Consider the following 14,722-nt stretch of genomic DNA (forward strand, 5'->3'; position numbering starts at 1 on the left):
ATAATGAACAGCTTGTACCAAATGATGTACAATGAAGAGATTTGTCATAATTGTAACTCAGTCATCCACTCTGAGCCACGTCAGCAGCTGAAATGCACCAAGTATGCTTAACCAACATCCAAAAAAGTTGGCCAGGGTTTTTTTTATGGTTGACTCAATAAGGTCCTTCTGTGACAGAATTTTTTTCACCAGTTTTAAAGCAGCTGGAAACAGTACTTTTTAAACAAATTTGTATCATCTGAAGAGCATTTTGGAAAACTTAATATATTGCCTCTGGTTTAGAAAAATAAGGAACATGCCGGGAAAAGGGAAGCAGAAAGCCACTCTATGAATCAGGCGTCAAGACTTCTGTGAAAAGGCTAAGGAACAACATCTAGACTCAATTCGCAGAACTCTGCAAAAAACAACAACATAAAAACTGAACTAAAACAACTATCATTGGTTTAGCTTGTGCTTACCAAATTAAATTATGAAATTAAATATTAAATAGTACAGTTTTCCCTGCACTACCAAGTTTTTCTTTTTTAAATCACCACAGAAAAAAACCCATGTAAAATCATACTTCGAATAACAACACAAAGTTAAAATTTTACTTGATGCAATAATGAACTATTTCAGTGATCAAAGAGAAGAAAATTCTAATAATACTACTGTGTTTGCTTTGCCTCACAAAATAAGGCCCAAAGATGTATTTAAACATTGGTTATAAACATCTGAAGGAGTAAATTCCACCAAGGAAAGAGATGTCTTAATCCAAAACATCGTAAGAATCACAAGAAGATACCAACCATTGCAGATTTAGGCTAGATACACAGTCCTGAAGACAAGAACAAGATTCCAGAACAACTTTAAGACTTAAGAAAACATTTGAGCCTGCCAATTCCTATTATGCTTCAAAGTCAGAAACTAATAATTGTAACTAGAGTTGAATGGAGAATATTTACAAACATTTAAAGCTGAGCAATGCATGTACACAAAGAAACATTGTAACATGAGAATACTGTTTCCCCAGCAAATTTCCCCCTCTCCCCTACTACTTGAAATCAATATAGTATTTAAAAACAAAAGCATGATTTTGATTGTTTTAATTTAAGCATGAAGACCACCACTGCAATCAAAGTATAAATCAGTATTTTTTTCCTGCAGTAACACAGATAGAATTCAATATGGTACAAAAGCAGAAAATACCCAGTATTCATGAACTTTCAGATTAAATTACATTACAGATTACTGTAGCAAAGTGCTTCTTCAAGTTTCATCTTATGCTACAATTTTCACCTTATCTGCAACCTTGAAAACACTATTACTGGGACAAAATATGGAACAGCCAAAATGACTAACATTGAAGTTTTGCTTGCAAAGCTTGTTTGTAAAAACCTCTGTGCTATTGACACATAAAACAGGGGCATAAAATACATAGATCAAGGAGATCTGGTTGAACAAACTATCCAAAATAAGTTTACAGTATACATCTCATGTTTAACAAACAGTTCCTCACATTTTAATTAAATTTGGGTAATTTCTTGCAGTAAAAATAATTCTAAAAAAAAATACTTTTCCCTTCCCTACGTTCACCAGAAGGGGCAAGGGGGATGATGATGCTTTCTCATTCTTATACCATTTGTCCTAAATTCCTGAACTGGGGATTCCCGTCAGCACAAGTACATCAGTTATGGATTTAACCCTCCTTCACTCCTGAATTATTTCACCCAACAGGCTGACTGGAAATACATGGCAGTAGTTTCTAACCACTACTGAAGCACGAGCACATTACAGGCTAAGCATAGTGCAGAACCCTGGCAAGCATCTGTTAGCCCAGCTTATATGTCTGTGTAGCACACTAAAAAAATGGGAATACAGTGTAGTCACATACCAGACTCATTACAGACAAAGTAACTGTAGAGTCACTACAGAATCGGGTGCATTTATCAATTCGCTTAGCTGCAGCACTAAACCAGCAAGCAGTTGTGCTGCCAAAAGTTACAGAGCAAAAGGATAAGGCAAGAAGACAGACCTAGACTTTTTCCCCCTCCCCGCACGCCTGGCATCTATAAAATACAGGAAACAGTTAAGACCTGGCAAAGCTTTAAAGTTTAAAAAAAAAAAAAACTAAAAAAAAAAAACTAAAAAAAAAAACCACAAATGTCCAGCTCAAACACTGGGACACTTTAGGATCTAACCTGACCTTCATACACCAGAAATTCATACAACGCCTCCTACACTGCTCCTGCTAACATAGTGGAACAACAGTAATTTTCTCTACAAATGTCTTCATCCTGGCCTTAAAAATATCAAGAAAACAAAAGCTACTGAGGTCTCAAACTGGTTACACAAAAAAAATAATTTAATTGATCACTCCTGCTTCCTTACGAAAGTGATCCTTTATCCCAGAATTTCTTCTAGCTTCACTTCCATTCATCAGATCTTTCCAGCATTAAAAACCGCTCCCCCCCCCCCCCCCCCCCCCCAATTTCTCTATTTACACTAAGTAACTACAGCAATTTCTACTACAACACTAAGAATAGCCATACAGCACCTCTGGAAGCGCATAATGCTCTTCAGGAGTTGGAAAAAGTGACACCCATGAGAATTCATCTCAAGGGAATCTCTGCACTGGCTGCGGAAGTGGATATGAGAGCCTGCAGATAGGGGGCAGAAGAAATTATCTTCTGTGATACCGCAAGGGCAGACAGCAGAGCAAGCAGATGTAATCAAAGCATTCTGAGTTTTAGTTCCATGTTTTGTTCTCTATAAACCAGTCAAATAAGTAAAAAAATGAGCCTGATTATTAAAGTGCAGAATCCCGAAAGGACGATGGCATATAAAGTAATATGCATTTGCACTTAACTGCTGTGATTTTTTGAGACTATTTTCATTATTTGGTTTAAGTAGCTGTAACTAGAGGAAATGCATTTAGTATCACATTTTTATTACACTTAACCATAAACACTATAACAATTTTGCAGCTCGTAAGAATCAAGTGGAAAAACGGGTAACTACCTTCTGTTTTCCCACGTCCACACGAATTGTACATTATAGCAGGAATGCCTCAACAACACAATTCTTCAAGGTATCACAGACAAGGTCATGGAACTTTAAGCATCACCTTGTAACAAAGCATTGCTACTTGGTAACATCCTTCTGAGGGGATACTGGCTGTTTGTCCTCCCACCAAAAGCATTAACGAAGATGGTCTCCCTCATCATTTCTACCTTCACACAATTTTACATGAGAAAAATTAGTTTGATGTTCTATTAACTTTACATCTGGAATGCACTTTCTTAAAAAATAAAATATAACATCCAGAGTGTATTCTGAAAGACTGAGGAACAATTCATTCTTCCTTAGAAGATCAAAACCAGTATCAGCCTCTACCCATAGGAAAGATGCTCCAGTCCCTTAAGCATCTTTGCTGAACTCACTCCACTAAGTTCCTATTTTTCTTGCCGCAGGCAGCCTGTAACAGGACACAGCACTCCACATGTGGCCTCACCAGGGCTGAATAGAGGAGAAAGATGAGCTCCCCTCAACCTGCTAGCAACACTCTTCCTGACATAGCCCAGGGAGACGTTGGCCTTATTTGTTATGAGGATGTATTGCCGGCTCATAGTTGGCTTGTGGTCCAACAGGACCCCTAGGCCCTTCTCTGCAGAGCTGCTTACCAGCTAGTCAGCCCACAGCACGTACTGGCATACGCAGCTACTCCTCCTCAGAGGCAGGACTTCGCACTTTCACACTACTGAACTTCATGAGGATCCTCTGTCCAGTTCTCCAGCCTGTCCTGGTACCTCCGAGTTGCAGCACAAGCATCTAGTTATCATCCACAAACTTGCTGAGAGTGAACTCTGTCCCATTGTCCAGGTGTTTAATGGAGATGTTAAATAGTATGGGCTCCAGTGCTGAACCCTAGTGTACAACAGTAACTGCTTCCTCCAAATGGCCTTTGTGTCACTGATCACAACCCTGATAAGCTGGGCCTGGCTATTCAGCTGATGTTTGATACACCTTATCATTCACTTCACACATTTTGTCAGCTTCTCTACGAGGATGTGATGGAAGACAATGTCAAAAGCTTTACTGAAGTCAAGATGAACATCGTCCATGACACTCTATTCATCTACCAAGCTAGTCACTTCATTGTAGAGGGCTATTAGCTTGGTTAAGCATGACTTTCCCTTCATAAAGCTATTCTGACTGTTCCCACTCACCTTCCCGTCCTTCATTTACCTGGAAACCATTCCCAGGATTAGTTACTGTACCATCTTCCCATGGACTGAAGTGAGGCTGAGCAGCCTGTAGTTCCCTGGATCTTCCTTACCCTTCCTGATGATAGCATTGACGTTTGCTCTCTTCTAGTACTCAAGAACCCAGTAACTGTAAGATTTCTCAAAGATAATAAGGAATGGCCTTGCAATGACACCAGCTGGCTCCCTCTGCACTCATGGGAGCATCCTGTAAAGCCCCACAGATTTACATTTATCTTACTTAAGTGTTCCCCAGCCTGATCCTTTCTCCACCCACAGTGGAGAAAAAAGGCACAGCAGAATTTTAAGATGACAAGGACATGAGATCAGAGACCGTTCCCCACCCAGTTTTAAGGGCATGTTGTTTAACTTGTCTAACCAGTATTTAGGTGACAGAGGAAACAAGTCCCACTGGTACTGAAGAGATGTAACTTCAGGGAGGTCTCCTCAATTGTACAAAACAAAAGTATTTCCCTAGTCCAGAAAGTTGTCTCCAATATTTAAGAACAGGTTTCATTACTGTTAGCAAGATACATTTGGCAACACCATTTGTCTGAACTACCAGAATAAATTAAAACAGCTTTGCTTTTTAATGTCCTAGCATTAAGAAACAGATAAAAATGGTGACATCACTACAATAAGGAAAAGGCTGGTTAGTATAAAAGTAAAATAGCCAAGCCACCTTCAATCTAAAACTTTAATTTATTAGAAGACTGTATGCTTTTGGCTATCTTATGGATTTAGCATACTAATAAATACACCCAATTTAAATGGAGCTGACCAAAATTATATAGGGGAAAAGAAAAATTTAAAATAATGCTAAATTAAGAAAAAAAAAACAACCTTGGACAGCTAAACCCATCTCATCAGAAGCTAGAGACAAGGAAAAATAGATCTGCATTTTCAGCATCTATACTTCTCATGCTCTGTGGACAATCTGTATTATTTTACAAGAAGCAGTTTCTGTGACAACAGGTATTTCAGAGATCACTAGAAGACAAAATAAAAGGCAATATAAGCTCAAAGAGCTAGAAATACTGGAGGCTTGCGAGTGGAATAGCAAAGTTCTTAACATGGGGCGGGGGGGGGTGGGGTGGGGGCGCACGGGGGGAAGGAAGCTTCAAGCCATGAATTTCCAAAGTTAGAAGGGAGGTATGAATTCAAATGCTCCCTGAAGACCAGTTTAGAAATTCAGGCTACTGATTTGCATAGACACACCCATGAACAGAATAAATGTTAAAAGTGCATGGATATACATACATTCACAGTTCTCAGGAAAGTCTAAAATTATATGTACGCATATCTAAGTGGCACATACCTATGATCTGTTACCTAATGTCTCACAATTACTACATAAGTACAGCACACCTTGAACTACATGTGAGAACCTTAACTCCACACCTCAGCTAGAACTGTTTTGACAATCCACCCTCACTTTGTCCATCTGATTTTCAGTATAATATTTATAAACAGGGTGAGAGAACGTTTTAAGTTATCAGAATTAAAATATACACTAGTGTTGTTATCACAGTAGAAAAAATAAAAGATAAAAGACTAGGTATTATTCAGTGTCGCAGGTTTGCTGCTGCTGCTGCTTTGCTTCCTTGGTAATGAGCTACAGTCAAGTCTACCAAATCCTTTTTAAGTCAGGAAGATAAACAAAGCATATATATGAATTTCAGAGGGGTCCAATAAGCAAGTCTGCATGACTATCACAGAAAAGAGTGACTAACAAGAAGGGAAAGGAGGCACACAATTTTCTAGGAGGGAACTAAAACTGAATGTTTAGTTTCAGAGATATGCCAAATGCCAACTGTACTGCATTTCATGAGGACAAGAAAAAGCTATTTACCACGGTCAGAGGTTTCACTTCCTGAAGAAGCAGCAGGAGGAGGCAAAGTTCTCCCTAAAACAGAACAACTCTGGAATAACTGAACTACACAACAAATTGACCCATCCATTTTCCCATCTTGGACCAACCTCAAATATCTGTTTTGCCTATTTAGTATCAGCCATAAAAAAGCCTACAAAGCTTTCCTTTGAATTAGGAAAAAAACCTATATGCACAGGTTGTAGCCATCAGACTGAACAGTCTCTCTTCTTTGTAAACTGACATAATCACGATTTTTCTCAAACTAAGCAAGCCTTTAAAATAACCCACTCCTTTAAAAGTTTTTCCTTCTGTCACAAAACATATTTTCTTTGAAAAAAAAAAGAATCTTGTGGTAACAGATTCTTCCCTGCTATGTCTTGACTACAGTAGTGCTAATTTGAAGTTGCTATGTGTAACACTTGATTAAAACTATACATCTGAATTTTCATTCTCCTTTCCATTCTCCTTTTAAAGACACAGATTTTTAGAGATCTTCCTTGCTCTGTGATTCATTTAGTTTGAACAAAGCAAAATAAGCTAATTTCCAATTTACATTGCTATCCAAAATGTGCATGTTAATAGAACAAAAATATTCAAACCCTAACACAGGCTTTACAGAGTTGTTGAAAATAGAAGCATTTCTGCTGACCACAAATTGCTGCAAAAGCATGACAACTATTTGAACTAAAGATCATTTATTTCCTTTCTTTCCTCTCCATCTAAATGCACAGCCACAAGAACAGAATAAGCTTAAATATCTACGACCTTTTAACACTTTGAAGAGAAGTGTGCATGTTGACCCCCACCCCTGCTACACTTCAATGTAGAAGAAAGACTGTTTATGGACATTTAACTTACAACTAACAAGGTTAAGTTTCGGTATGGTAGTTCTCTGTAGGTTCTCTAAAATGTATTGTCAAAGACTCACAGCTCCAGCAAAAGGAAAGACAGCTGAAACTTTAAAGGTCTTCTTTGCACTGGTTCAGTAGATTAAACAAGTTCTGAACAATTCAGCTGAAGCCTCCTCTTTCCCAACTGTTCTACTGCAGAGTAAGTCAAGTCTCTGGTTTTAGTCTCCCTGTTCCCACCATTCCATATAGAACTGTTTTGATGAGTATTCTAGCACTGGACAATAAGGAAGAATAATAGAAAATATCTATAGACTTTTTTAAACTAACCTTCTTGCTTCATCTTTTAAAAAGAAGCATGATAACTAAGGCTCCCTGCAGAACACTTAGGAAGCAGGGAGGTCAGGTCCTCTACCAAATCTGAACACTTCTAAAAGTTTTACAACATACCTAGGTATGAGAAGTGTATGAAGTCGAACTGTAACAGTACATTTTTTAGCTAATTAAAGCCAACACATTCTCTAAAACAGCCATAGCCCTGAAACCTAGCTTTACAGTGACTTAGCAAAAAAACACCAGAAAAAGGAAAACCCGCCTTCATTTCTGCTTAAGGAACCTGAGGCTCACGTGAAGATGAATCAACTGAAGAACACTTTGTTTTGCATAAGGATCTAGAACATCAGCAAACTTCAGGGACACACTAGTGTTTTAAACATCCCAAACACTGCTCTTTAAAAAAGGGTCCCTTTTTTCTATATAGTTATGGTTCACAAGCAACAGGTTTTCCATCACTTCTGTGAATCAAATACTGCCACAACAACCTAAACATCTTTTAGGAAATGATTTAGAAACAGCCAAAGTTTAATGAGAGCTTTGAATAACTTAATCATCACTTTTATGAAAATAAGACTTTCCATCTTGCACTGCATCAAAACATAAATGAAAAAAACCACTGTTCTGTAATACAGAGAAGCTTCATATTTGAAGCTAAAATACAACCAGGTTCCTTCTGCTTGAAACCCTACACACTTGCATTACCAATTAGTGGAAAGGTAGACAAACACTAATCACTTGCCCTTTGCAAGGTTCAAAGTGCAAAAGCTAAAGTGTTAGCGCAATAACATCACCACCCCATTCAGCATACGTTATTTAACAAAATCACCAGGAATTCTGCACTTTGGAATCCTCACAAGGATCTGAAGAAGTAGTTGAAAGAGGTAGCAGATTTGACATATCCTGAGCACATAAAGCAGAAAAACCATTCGTGTTTTTCAGCTGTTTCTCTGACTGTGTTTACATTACCCAAAATACGAAAGGAAATGGTTGTGGAAGAGTTGATGGCACCACATAGTGCATTATCATCAGTTACTGCGTCATACCACTGCTCAAATATACACAATAATAAAAAGCAGAACAAAAAGCATACCAAGTCTGATTCAAGTTCATTTATAATAAGGTCTGCAAATGGTTCTCCTCGCAGGACAGAATTAATTCCTAGTGGTAAAAAATAAAGAAGAACAACTTCCCCAGAAGTTACTGATGAACTATCATTGTCACACTGTTTTAGCCACTCGTTTTAAACAGAAGAATCTCATTAGAACAGAAGAAGAAAAAAAGACCATAAAGTACATTGATTTGTGAAGTACCTAACAAAGCTAAATATCTACACAATTTCCCTGTATCATTTTACAGATGTAATTCCGCTTAAGCTTTGCTGCAAGTTTAAACTCTGCTTACTCTTAAGGGCTTCCATCAACAGTTTTTTCACACAGCAGATCAGCCTACATTATTCATGAGAATTTCTCAAAACAAATGTACCCATTTTAGGATTCTACCAGAATAAACATATCAGTAAAAGAGCCAAGCTGCTGACAGTTATTCCAGTAGAAAAGCTATGCTTACATCCAGGCTTAAAGTGTAAATTCTTGGGGGCAAGGACCTTATCTTCATAGTTGTCTGCAAACCACTTAACAGACTGTCAGCACTATACAAATGAAAACCTAAAGAAGGAATTAAAGTGGACCAGCATGCTCGGCATTTTCTCCTCCATGGGCCTCACCCAAGCATGGATTTTGCCTAGGTTACAAGGGCACAGCTGTGAAACACACCTAAATGATCCTTGTCAAATACACGTGCACACAAATAAGAAAAACTTCCCAAGAGCAAACCCCACCAGCCAACAGAGAGAAGACAGAGTTAATTTAATGAAGATAAAAAGCAAACTCTTCAAAGCATCCAAAAGTGAAACAGTCCAGATAAAGATGTAATCCGAAATGCCAAGTGGTGGATACAGTTTCTTGATTTCAGTGAGAGCCTCTTATCATAAGGTCCAAGTATCTCACAGCACTGAAAGTTAATAGCTTGGCAAAAAGTGTCACATCCTTTTTCTATGAAGTTAAGCAGCAAATACTTGCATTACTATTGTTTATGACCACAAAATAGACAAAAATCAAACGAAATGGCCACTCACACCTGAACTCTTCCCATTTACCAAACGCTTTCAAATGAAACAGATTAAGCCAACTAAAGAAATGAGGAAGATCATTCTTCTCTGTTGGTTTGGTTGCTTCACATGTGGCTCAGTTCATTCAATCCCCAAGACACACTGCGACTTGATGTAGGAGAGCCACAAGCCACAGCCACAAGAGATCACAAAAACAGCCTGCTACTCATGCTCCACAGCTTCCATGTTTTTAAAACAACAAAATTGAAATGGAAGTTAAAATAACAAAACAGCAAGGTCATCCAAAGAAAGCAAAACACTGAAGTTAGATCAGCTTTTAGATGCTGGCAAGACAACACACAGAACTGAATTACTTCAGTAACCCTGACAACTGAAAATAACTTTCTTAGACACAAGTCTTTCATTTATTGTCAAAATACCAAGCTACGGGGGGGGGGCAGGAACACAGTAGCAATTTTTATATAGTTTCACCTGGTTAACTTTACTTTTTCCACAAGGCTTTAAAACAGGCCACCTTCTGAAACATCTCTGCATTACCCTTAAGAGAAAACAGTACTTTTTTTTTTTTTTTGTTAGATCACTACTACTAATAGTTCAGTATTCCAGAAGCTTGGAAAATTTTTTTTAAAAGGTGGTGGCTAAGATAAATGTGTCACCTTTACCAGACACTCAGTTTAAAGTCTACCCAGTAATACTTTAATTATGTAAAGATATGAAAAAATCAAGGAGATGGCGGGGGGAATGAAAGTAAAATTACCACTGACTTTTGAATTAAGTTGTTCTGTCCGTCTTCATCTTCTTTGAGGCAGTGGCAATACAGCTAAATGCAAACCTACAAAAAAGTATTGCAAACATATGAATTTCAACATTTAAATTATATCTATCTTCAGAGATATTTAATCACTACAAGAGGAAGGGGACAGAAACACATCTAAAAATAACATGTAAAATCAGTTAGTTCACCACTGGGTTTTGGTTTGAATCCTTCCCAAAAGGTGGAAGATTTTTGTAATGTTATACTTGCAGTCCAGATTCACCCACTGCCATTACAGAACAGGAAATTACTCTGAATCCAACCTTACGATATTAACACACTGAAAAGCTAGTTTGCATGGGCAGTGAATTAATTTTTGGTAAAAAATATCTGGCTTCCATAAGTAACAAGGAATAGTGGAAGGAAGTAAATAATAACAGTAATTATAATAACAACAACAACAATCCTACATTATTGGTACCTTCATGATGCAAAAGCATCATACAAATGGAAAGACTGAGACGTGCAAGCCATCCAGCAGACCTGCTCAAGTGTAATAGCTCACTGTTGAGATTAACGAAGCCTAAGTTACCTACGGATTCAGTCTAGATGTACCTATTTTTTAATCTCACAAAAAAAAACCCATACTTCTACCTATACACTTCTCCTTGTACATGTATTCTTCAAATTCTTAAAGAATTATTCCATTAATTATTAAAAACAGCAAGTAAAAATTAGATTCTGAAAGCCTATTTCAACATTCTCAAAAGAGCCAACAACCTGTAGGCAGTAAACATTACTTGTTTAACCATTTTACTGATAAAATGTTTATGCAAGTGTAAATTGATTTATTAACACTACACCACTTACCTAATCCAAGAGGACTGCACAAGGTGTCAATACCGTGTGACTTATATTTTTCCAGTTTGTTGTCCTTGAGGGAGTATCCTGAGTTCTCGCTGATACTACATTCGTAGCTGTCTGACACAGACTTGGCCTCACAGAAATCAGCTACCCATCCTTGTTTACAGATTCCACAAGGCTATTTCCAAAATTTGAAAATTCTCTGTCTTAAAAAGCTTTTTTTTCCTCTGACAGCTTCTTCTCTTGGCTATTCCATGTATGTATCCCTATAAGCAGCATCAGGTCCAGGAGATCCAGGTGAAATAAATACAGTTGTCACACCACAAACCATGAAGCCAAAAAAACAAATTTCACATCTGAACTGTGGAACACCCCCTTGCTTCAGCTAACAGAGGCATCCGTAAACAACAGCTATCTGGATACCTCCATGCTGCTTATTGGCAACAACATTTTTCAACAAAAACAGTAACTAAATGATATAAATTTAAAATTATATAAAACTAAATAAAATAAAAAATGATAAACGAACGTCTATCAGATTCTTCATTTAGAAATTAGGTCTCATTGCAAAATGGCAGAAAGCTATGTCAGAAAATCTAAAAAATAAGACAAGGGGGAAAATATCTGCCATGAAACTTTTCAGCGATGTCGACACTGTGACTCAGGCTGCATTTAACCTGGAGCCAGACAACAAAGCTGGCTATGCCTGCAATTCAGATGGAATGATTCCTAGAAGAAAAACAGTATCTAAAAGTGAGAAAGCACTTTATTTTGGCAGCTGAAGTAGTCAGGACTTGATAAATTTAGCACGTATCCACGCCATGTGGACAAAAGCGTCCAAGAGCGAGGAGCCTGGTACTGCTAGAAAGAAAAAAACCCTCACGACTTCAAACTTTCCATTCACTTCTCAGATGCCGCCTGATTGTTTCAGAGTCTTTTCAGGACGAAGCACTTGGGCAAACAACCCCAGAATGGCGTCGGGTGTGCCTCCCCTTCCACAAGCAGCAGCTGCAGGTCGGTTTCCAGCTTTTTCCCTCCCTAGCAGCTGGAGCAGAAGGCTGCAAAGATCCAGGGCTCTCTCTGCAATCCAGACTGCCTACGGTGAAGAGAACCAGACAATCAGCTTCTCCCTCCCGAAACCTGCGCTGGCGATAGACAAACACAGAAGCCTGGGTCTGAAGAAGCAGCCGCCACCAGGGAGCCGGGGCGGGCGCGGAGCCGCGGCCAAGCCCTGGCTCACACGGCGGGGAGCGCAGCGGCGTGTGCACCGGGCGGCTGCCGCCGGCGGGGCCGCTCTGCTGCCGCGCACCCCGCGGGGCGGGCAGGCGGGGACGGGCACGGGAAGCGGCATTTCTCGCTTTACAGGGAAAGGCGGGCAGCTCTGCAGCGCGCACCCCGGCGGGCGGCGCTGAGCGGGGCCGGGGACACCGGGAGGAGGCGCGGAGCGAGCGCCGGGAAAGCCCCCCGCGCCCCCCGGGGAAGCCTTGGCTCCGGCCGCCTGCCGAGGGGGCGGGCAGACCGGCGGCCGCCGCCGGCACCGGGAGGGGGGCTCCGCCAGGCCGCGCCAGGTGCGGACCCCCCTGCCCGGGGAGCTGCGCCGCCCCCGCCCGCCCTGCCGTGAGCCCGGCGGCGGCTCCCCCGCCCCCCCGAGGGCGGGCCCGGCCGCGCGGCAGCGGGAGCGGGTCGGCCCGGCGCCTTGCTCGCCAGCGCCCGCCCCGGCCCCGCCGCCCGCGCGTCCTGCCGCGGCGGCCCCGGACCGCCCCCGGCGGCGAGGTGGGAGGCGCCCCGGGACCAGCGGCGGCGGCCGCCCCCCCGCGAACAGTGGGAGCCACGGGCGCGAGAGCGCCGCACGCTCACAGGCAAACCCCCCTCCCCCCCCCTCCCGCGCGCGCGCGCGCGCGCGCACACACACACACACACTTTCCCCAAACTCGCCTCGCTCTCAAAATGGCGCCACTCCGAGCCTCAACGGCCTGCGCGCGCAAGCCTCGCGAGAGGCGCCGCGCGACCCCGAAGGCGCCTGGGGCGGGGCCTCCCTGCCGCCACCGACGGTGCGACCCCGCCCCCGGCGGCGCCCCCCTGCCGTGACGTCACGGAACAGTCCCGAACGTTCCGCGCGGAGCGGCGGGGGAATCCCCCCCGCGCCCCGCCCCCGCCCCGCCCCGCGTGCGGGAGTCCCCGGCGCAGCCGTGACTCACCGTGCAGCGGCGCGGCCCGCGCGGCGCCATCCCCACCGGCACCGCGACCCTGGCCCGCAGAGCAGCCCCGGCCAGCGCCCCGCAGCCACCGTGACGCGGAGCGGAGGCGCGGGTCGCTGTCGGCTGCGGCGGGCGGAGCGGGGCCTGGGTCTGCACAGCCCGCTCGGGCAGCGGGTGGCGGCGCGGCGGGTGCAGGAGGTGCCCAGCGGAGCCCCCGCCGCCACCCGCGTCCGCGCTGCGCCGGCGGGAGCAGCCCCAGTGCGCGGGCACGGGTGTACCGTCACGAGCGGCTCCAAGGAGCCTTATCGGTGCGGTGATAGGCGCTTCACATTACGTGTATGTGCATATATATATATATATGAACACGCTGCACGCTTGGCGGACATGTGGCGCGCTCCTTGTCAAAAGGAACGGGAGGATTTTTGCAGCCCGGGAGCTGAATGTGCCAATTGACGTCCTGTGATTTTTGAAATTGCATTTCCAACGCGAGGCACGTTATTTCTCAATTCATTAGGTGAAAAAAAAATTATACAAAAGTGTGTTCCAACATCATCAGAAAGGGTGCTGGCAAGTGTTTCTTTTAAAGCCTGCCTTCAATTTTGGATTTTCTTTCAGTGTTAAGTTTCCCCTGTGAGATTGAAGTTGTTGCAGGAACTGAAATCACATGCTCATTTTTCCTACAAAAAAATGCCTCAAAGCCCTGACCAACAGCAGGATTTTGAAGATGTATTTTGCAGGCGTATATATGCTGTCAAAATAATCCATTTTCACCATCTGATAAAATTACTAGAAAGTACCAATTACTAGAAAAATTACTAAAAATCAACAAATGAGAGAATTAGGAGGTAGAAAAATAATACATAAGAGCAGTTCAGAAACTGGCAGAAGCTTTGCTATGGTCACATTTACCTTCAGCTCAATTCTGAGCAGTCAACCCTAGTTCTGATTTTTAGCAGCAACGGTGCTCTTCTAGGTACCGGTGACCACCTTGGCTGCACTGAAACCTCCTTTCTCTTAACTCTTCCTTGAAGTGGCTTGTCCTTTTTACGTACCTCGACCTGTGCTGCAGAAGTGAGGGTTCCCAGGCAGGGTGGCAGTGCATGCCCCTTGCCCAGCGGTTGTTTTCACAGCCTGTTGCCAAGCCTGGAGTCACAGCCACGCTGCCAAGTCTGATGCGCCCACACACGGTCACTTGGACCACAGTACAACTTGCCCACACTCCCAAGTTTCATTACCAAAACCTTTTTCAATACAGTAATTTATAACCTACATCAATTTAACTGGTATCAGAGAGATGCTGCAGGAGCAGCTAGAAGCTAACAGTCTGCTCAGTCAGGAAAAGTCACCCAAAAATCTCAGGACTCACTGTGCTGCACAGTTCAGACCTGTAATACCAAGAAAGCTCTGACCAAAGGGACCTCATACAAGTCCTGAATCAATGAATATGATCCTAAAATACGATGGGTAGCACTATCTA

At 42.4% G+C, this 14,722-nt stretch overlaps 1 protein-coding gene across 2 annotated transcripts in view; it reads right to left on the reverse strand.

The window, feature by feature from the left end:
• GPBP1 (GC-rich promoter binding protein 1) overlaps positions 1 to 13,090 on the reverse strand; it is a 35,020-nt gene extending 21,930 nt beyond the window's left edge. The window contains exons 1-3 of one of the 2 annotated variants that reach the window (XM_055791029.1): positions 12,979 to 13,090; positions 11,054 to 12,139; positions 10,194 to 10,261 (exon numbers count right to left, since the gene is read on the reverse strand). The gene's annotated coding sequence lies outside the window, so the exon portion shown is untranslated. Of the gene's footprint in view, positions 1 to 10,193; positions 10,262 to 11,053; positions 12,853 to 12,978 lie in introns of those variants that run through there. The other variant, XM_005241981.4, reaches the window with a different exon arrangement.
• Positions 13,091 to 14,722: the final 1,632 nt, after the last annotated feature.

This window comes from Falco peregrinus, chromosome Z (genome assembly GCF_023634155.1).
Source record: "Falco peregrinus isolate bFalPer1 chromosome Z, bFalPer1.pri, whole genome shotgun sequence".
Taxonomy (NCBI): domain Eukaryota; kingdom Metazoa; phylum Chordata; class Aves; order Falconiformes; family Falconidae; genus Falco; species Falco peregrinus.